This window comes from Phoca vitulina, unplaced genomic scaffold (assembly GCF_004348235.1).
Source record: "Phoca vitulina isolate PV1807 unplaced genomic scaffold, GSC_HSeal_1.0 scaffold7, whole genome shotgun sequence".
Lineage (NCBI taxonomy): Eukaryota > Metazoa > Chordata > Mammalia > Carnivora > Phocidae > Phoca > Phoca vitulina.
Window position 1 is genome coordinate 3,165,277 of NW_022589710.1, and position 7,174 is coordinate 3,172,450.

The following is a 7,174-nucleotide window of genomic DNA, read 5'->3' on the forward strand; positions in this document are numbered from 1 at the left end:
TAGGGTTAGATGAAACCATTGGGCTGGGGCCCTCATGATGGGATAGTGCCCTTATAGAAGAGATACCAAAAAAGTTTGTGCTCTCTCCACTCTCTCTCTCTCTCTCTCTCTCTCACTCCTCCCACTCCTTGCCTCCCATGTTCCCACAAAGAGATCATGTGAGCACATAGTGAGAAGGCACCTTATGCAGCTCAAAGGGAGAGATCTCATCAGAAGCCAACCATGTTGGTATCTTGATCTCCGACTTCCAGCCTCCAGATTTGTGAGAAAATCATTTTCTGTTATTTAGCCATCCAGCCTACGGTATTTTGTTATGGCAGTCTGAGCAGCCTGAAACAGAAGATTTCTTTGGCATTTTATTTAGAAAGAGTTGGAAATAATCTCTGAGACTGGAATTTCTATTCCCAAAAATATGGAAGATGGTAGAGAGTAGCTAGAAAATGTGGAAGAAAAACATTTTTATATCTAAAGTGTTTTGAAATGCATTAATCTGATGCCAGAAAGTTAAGAGAAATGCTTAGATACCAGAAATCTGAGAGGGAGAATCCACAGAGGAGTGAAAACACGGAAGCAGGCTTTTGCCCTCAGGCATCTGCCGATTCTTGATAGCCTAGAGAATTTTAACTGACTAAAAAAAGTGAGGCGTAGACCAGGGTCCATCCAGAAGGAAGATCAGATCAGAGACTCAAAACTAAAGCCAAGGCCATGGAAAGGAAATAGCTACAGAAGGTAAACTTAATACACACACATACACATGCCTATACACACACACAAATGGAAACCATGGGATAAATACATGTCTTTAAATGGGAAAAATGGGGGGGGGGGAAAAAGCAAAATTTGTCTCCCCTGAGATTTCCTAACCACTGTTGTGCAGGTGGAGGCTGGATACTACATGACCTATGTATTCTTCACTTCCCCCTCAGCAAAACATACATTAGAAATTGGCCTTATAAGGAGTCTGACTCAAGCTTTAGTCAACTTGTTTAGTTACCATGGTTCAGCATATCAGCCCTTGGCAAGCTGACATAAGGGCAAAGAAACATGCTGGGCACCTGAGAGAACAAGAGGGAAGAAAAGGTAGATGGAAGTAAGAATTAATGGTCTCAATCATGTGCCAGATGCTCTGTGCTCACTATTCTATTTGACTCTCACAGCCTGTGAGGTAAGCATTGCTCTTTCCATTTAAAGATTAGGTCACGGACATTCAGTGAGGAATGATAACTTGTTAAGGTACACACAGCAAGGGCATGGTGGTGCGACAGCAGTAACCCAGTTCTCTGGTCACCAAAGTCCTTTGTTTATTTACAGTAAAAGCCATGTCCCATGACAACATCTATAACTTACAAACTGAAGTTTGATGAACGAAGAATGTAGACTTCACATGGATGTCATTAAGATCTAAGTAGGCTTACGTTTGTTTGTTCTACTGCCATACTGTCCTCATGCAACGCTGGAAAACTCTTTTAAAGTTCCAGGTCTTCAGGAGGTTATTTTAATGGTCCTGGAAATTGTAAAACAAATTGTTGTGAACGGGCTTTTTAAATTGTTTCTTGGCAGGAATGGAATAATCAAGTGCAATGATTTTAATTGATTACAGAAGAATGTTCCTCTGAGCTGATGCAGCAAGACTTTCTGGTCTGTTTGTGGCTTAAAATGTGAATTGATGCAATGACTACCCATGTTAGATTTTGCTATTGGAAAAGTCTTCAGTGGGAAAAATTAGAAATGCTTAAAGTCACGTGACTTGTTTCTTAAAGGATACCTTCCAAGCATCCTTTAAGAAACAAAAGTGATTTATTCTCTGTAGCCTCCCTGCTTAAATCTTACTCTGATTATTCTTTTTTCTCAATCTCAGAATTTGGGTCTCTGAGTAGAGACATGATGAAGACCATACAGGTGTAGGATTTTCAGCTCTGTCACTAACGAGCCAGGTGAGCCAAATTGTCAAACCCTCTGGCCTCCGTGCTTTCCTTTCCGAAACGAAGCAAACAATGATGGCTACTACTTCATGCCTATAATGTGATCATGGTTAAAGAAGATAATATCTTAATATGTTACCTGAAACAAGACAGGTGGTCAATGAATGCTAGCTGATAGTAGTAGTAGTAAAAGTACTAGTAGAAAAAAATAACTTTCACCATCTCCGGATATTAGAATAACATCTTATATTACTGAAAGTTTGTGGGTGTAATCCTTGGACTGGAGGTTGATAATTCTTTGAGATTTCTAGAGAATGAGAGAAATTATAAAAAATGGAAGATAATGAAAAAGAAGGACACAGAAAACTATATTCTAGCAAGCTGGATGTGTATATGTAGAAAATATCTATAGCAATGACTAGGTCTTATAGGCCACTTGTCTGTTCCATGATCCAGTCCAGTCCAGCCTGGCCGCCTATGTTAGCTTGCTGTATGTGACTGTATAATGTACCACAAACTGCGTGGCTTGAACAACAGAAATTTCTTGCCTCACAGTCCTAAAGGCTTCAAGTGCAAAATCAAGGGGTGTTGGAAGGGTTGGTTCCTTCTGAGCACTGTGAGGAAAGGATCTGTTCTAGGCCTCTCTCTTTGGCTTGTAGATATTTACCTTCATGTTCACATAGCGTTCCCTCTGTGTCTTCACATTGTCTACCCCTGGGCATGTCTCTGTGCCCAAATTTTTCCTTTTTTATAAGGACACTGCCATATGGGAGTAAGGCCAACCCTGGCGACCTTATTTTAGCTTGATTACTTCTATAAAGACTCTTATCTCCAGATAAGGTCATGTTCAGAAGTCCTGGAGGTTAGGACTTTAACACAGTGATTTGAGGTGGACACAGTTCAACTCATAACCCTGCCCTTGGCTCTCCATGTCCTTCTCACATCAAACTATAATCACCCCACCCCAACATCCCTTAAAATCTTAACCTGTTCCAACATCGACTCTAAGTCCAAAGGTCACCTGCTATCATCTAAATTAGGTAAGGTTAAGAGTCAAGGTACTCATTCAGGGGCAAAATTCCTATCCAGCTGTGAATCTGTGAGGCAGTTACCAAGTTATATGGCCAGGGGTCAGAGAGTATATGTACAGAGATTCATAGGTGCCAATAGTGGCTAATAAAGAAGTCATGTGTTCTGATTTCTAGCTTCAGTTTGGGGGAATAGCATGAATATCTTATTTTTTGTCCCTCAAGATATTTATTAGAAAAACTGAAGATAGGAGAAAAATGAGAGATACAGGAGACTATATACACACTGAAAAGCCTGATGCATAGATCTAGAAAAATCTTCCTGCTGTGGAATGTGGAATCTTAAAAAGAAGTGACTTTTCAATCAAAGGCTGGGTGACAAAATTATGCAGGGTTGCAGATGCAGGGTATATTTTTGCCTTGAATAGAGGTAGTGATCATGTAATTGTAAAGTACCTAAAACCTCAAAACCTAACTCACAGTCCTTCTTTCTAAACAACACAATTTCTTATAAAAAGCACCAAAACTACCTAATATACAATTTTGCCCACATAATCACCCTGAAAGCATTTATGTAATCAAAAGCAACCTCTGGGAATGGAAACTGGAATCTGGAAGTGAAACTCAAGAAAGATTTCATCATTGCACAAACAATTTCAAATTAAGCACTAATCAGAGGGGAAAATTAGGTTTATTCACAGGGGCCACTCAAAATAACCCTCTTAATAATGTAGAAATTGGCTGTAGCTAAAGTCCCACAAGTCTAGACACAAATACATTTAAAATACAGCAAAGCCAGTCAATATAAAATGTAGCAAATACAAGAAGTCAATGTAAAATAGATTTCCCAGATATGAGGAACATGGTTCCAGGATTGTAAGCAAACTGCTCAAGAAAAAAAATCCGTGATTTAGCAGAATTTTAGGCTTACAAGAAATGTCTTTACTTTTATTAGTGTCTTGGTCTTAAAATGTCATTTCCTATTTCCCTTTCGCTAATCAAGACAGATACCTACCAAAACCAAAAGGGTCACTAGGCACTGAGGTCATATTTGTCAAGCTAAAAAAAAAAAATGGTAATCTGAAATAAAGGGAAAAGGAGAATAAAAAGAGGGACAGAAGATAGTAGCCAGTCGACGTTGGGTGCCATTTTAAAGCCACTTGGAGTGGAATTCAGCGAGACTCTAAGAGTGTACATAGAATTAACTGACTCCCCCCATGCCCCAGCCTTCCTAGTTGCCCCTAGGCCTGTGCCCCATGCATCTGTGGCTGATTCAAGCACAGGTTTTCTGGTAAGAGGGCCTGGCTTCCTCAGAGGGGATGACCAGAGGCAGAGTTGGAACTAAGATTGCTGTGAGTAACAGTCCCATTCTTAACATGTGTCCTTTAATTGTTCTCATCCTTCCTCGTCCCCACTACGTCTTTTGTCTTTTCTTTTTTTCAACGCCTTCACCCTCTCTTATGCCTCTCTGGCTCAAGACCCTTGTACCAACATTGTTTCTTCCTGCAGATGGCCAAAGAGGTTGCTGACCTCTGCCTTCCTTCGTGTAATTTTCAAACACACCTGCTCCCACACCTTGCAAATGAGCCCCATCTGAACCTGCAATCACACCGGGCTGCCTCACATCCCTAGCTGGAGAATATCTGGTCTCCAGGCAATCAGGGAGGAGCATTCTGTCTTCAAAAAAGATACTAGGTGGGGGGGGGGGGGACGCAGCACTTCCTTTCTGCGCTTGCACTTGGGGCGGTGGCAGCAGGCGTGTCCTCAACGCGGGCGAGTTCGTGGATCTGTCTGTGTCACAGAAACACCAGCAACCACATCATCTGTGCCAAGGACCACGCATCCATCCAGCTGAATATGGCCGAGGTTGACAAGGTTCAACGGCCAGTTTAAAACCTACACTGTGGGGCCATTCGCAGGATGGTGAGTCCAATGACTCCATCCTCTGACTGACCAAGACCTACCATATCGTTTCAAAGAATTTCTGACTGAAGAGGATCACAGATGTGGGATATTTGTCACAAATAGTGAACCTCCCCCCCCCAAAAAATAAGATACTAAGTGCTCTCTTCCCCTGAAAGCCCTCTAAAGTTGAGGGGAAGAGTTTATAAGAGATTCGAACCAAATTTTACAAGCTGGACCAATTTTCCCAGTGATGAGTGATTTTACAAAAAGAGAGTAGCCAAAGAGGTTTTCAACTCTTGTCATCAACACATGAATGATACAGATAATGTCAGAGATAACAGTTGGTCTAAAGCTGCACTAACCAATTTGGATGATCATTAGCCACAAATGACTATTCAAACTTAAATTAGTTTAAATTAATTAAAGTTTCATTCCTCAATCACAACAGCTACATTTCAAGTTCTCAGTAACCACAGATAGCTGGTGGCTACTGCACTAGACCATGTAAATATGGAACGTTTCCAGCACCACAGAAATCTCTATTAGACAGCACTGGAAATACCTGCATTGGCAGAGAAAGCAAGACAGAGAAAAAGACAAAGAGGGGGAAAAGAGAGAAAATAAACAAGGAGACAAAGAAATACAAAGAGGAAAGAAAAAAATTAAAGAGAGCAAAACTGCAGGTCTGAAATTGAGACTTTTTTCTACAGGGTCCCTGCAGAGTGTCATGTGAGTAGTATGTTAAGAGGAGCATACTTTCCTCAGCACTTGATTTTAAGAGGCTGCCTTGGGTCTAAGCAAAATGAGTATAGAGATTCACCCATATGAGAGGTTAAAGTTCTTGAAACCAATTAGTTGCTTTGACCTGAATCTACTCATTTAGATTTTTTTTTTTTTTTCCAGCCTGCCAGGGAGCATCCTGCATCACTCCCCCATCTGCTCCTCCCTCTAAATCTGGGACTGACTACGGCAATGAGACTGGAACAGCACATGTATTAGAAGTGAAGAGCATCACTGGGAATTTAGAGACTGTGTCTAGTTTGGAAGAACCCAAGGGAACTTCAAGAAAAGTAATCAGAGTGAGTAGGAAAGGATACATAATGCGAAGTGTTCCCTCCAGGAACTTTACTTCAAGAAGAACAAGAGCATTTCCCTGAAGGACATGAGTAATGTCAAATGTAACTGTTCACCATGCTTCTCCAAGGCACCAAATGGGCTTTTAAGCTACACATTCCTGCGGGTTTAACAATAGATTCAAAATAGGAACTGTAAATTTGTTCTCTGCCTTTCTAAATTTGCAACCAGCAGCAGACAGTATTGGGGTTGTTGTGTGGTCTGACTGGGATATCTGTTTATAATTCAGTAAGAGGGCTAGAAAAAAATGGATCAGGGCCACCTCAGAGGTTTCAGTGTTTTTTACCCTCTGTTTTATGTGGTAAAACCACAAGACTGACCAAGAGCAAAGCTTTGGCAGCCTCTGAAAGTATTTGCAAAAGACATTTGCAGAATGTAGGCTTACTTTATGAATAAACAACAACAATAAAGATCTAATTTTTACTTATAATCCCTTAGAAATAATGAGCCTACATCTTAGCCATTTCCTTGGAGGGGAGAACAGGTCAAAATACGAACACTCTATGAGGATAGAGAAAACCACCGCTATCATCCCCAGACACTGCTATAAGGAGACTAACGTGAAAACTCGTCCACCCTTGACCTCTGTACTGACACTTCCAAAACACCGTTTTTGCATCAATCTGTCCCTTCCCCCTGGCTTTCTAAGGAGGAGTCCTATGACTCCCAATTGTCAGCAGAAACATCTTGCTACAGACATTCCTAGTATTTCTAATCAAAAGGATTTGTCCTCTTCACCACTATTTCCCAATCCTAATCGCTTAATGTCTTAAAAGAAGATTGCCCCAATGCTGACCGTCCAGGCCAGGATAGTGAGATTCGTTAGAGTAGGGACTTGGCAGCCACACTTTCTGGGTGAGAATTCTTTGCTCTGCCTTTTCATGTGTGTGACCTTGAATAAATGACTTAATCTCTCTGAACTTCAGTTTCCTTCTCCCATCGGTAAATATACACATAGAGATAGACAGGTAGATAATTGGGGATTGTAATCAGAGTCTGGCATTTATCCTTCTCAGCACCTACATGAAAGGCACTGAAGATACGGAGATCGCTAAGACATAATCCACGTACTTACACAACTCAAAAGTTCAGTGGAAGCCGGGCACTTATAACACCTTGTAATGGCTGTGATAGAGTCAGATACTAATTACTTTAGGAAGACAGAGGAAAAAGTAATTAGTTCCC

The 7,174-nt window shown here is 41.0% G+C and overlaps 1 pseudogene; it reads left to right on the plus strand.

Annotated features, from left to right (window-relative positions):
* The first annotated feature begins 3,812 nt into the window (after positions 1-3,812).
* LOC116632584 lies at positions 3,813-4,938 on the plus strand (annotated as a pseudogene).
* Positions 4,939-7,174: the final 2,236 nt, after the last annotated feature.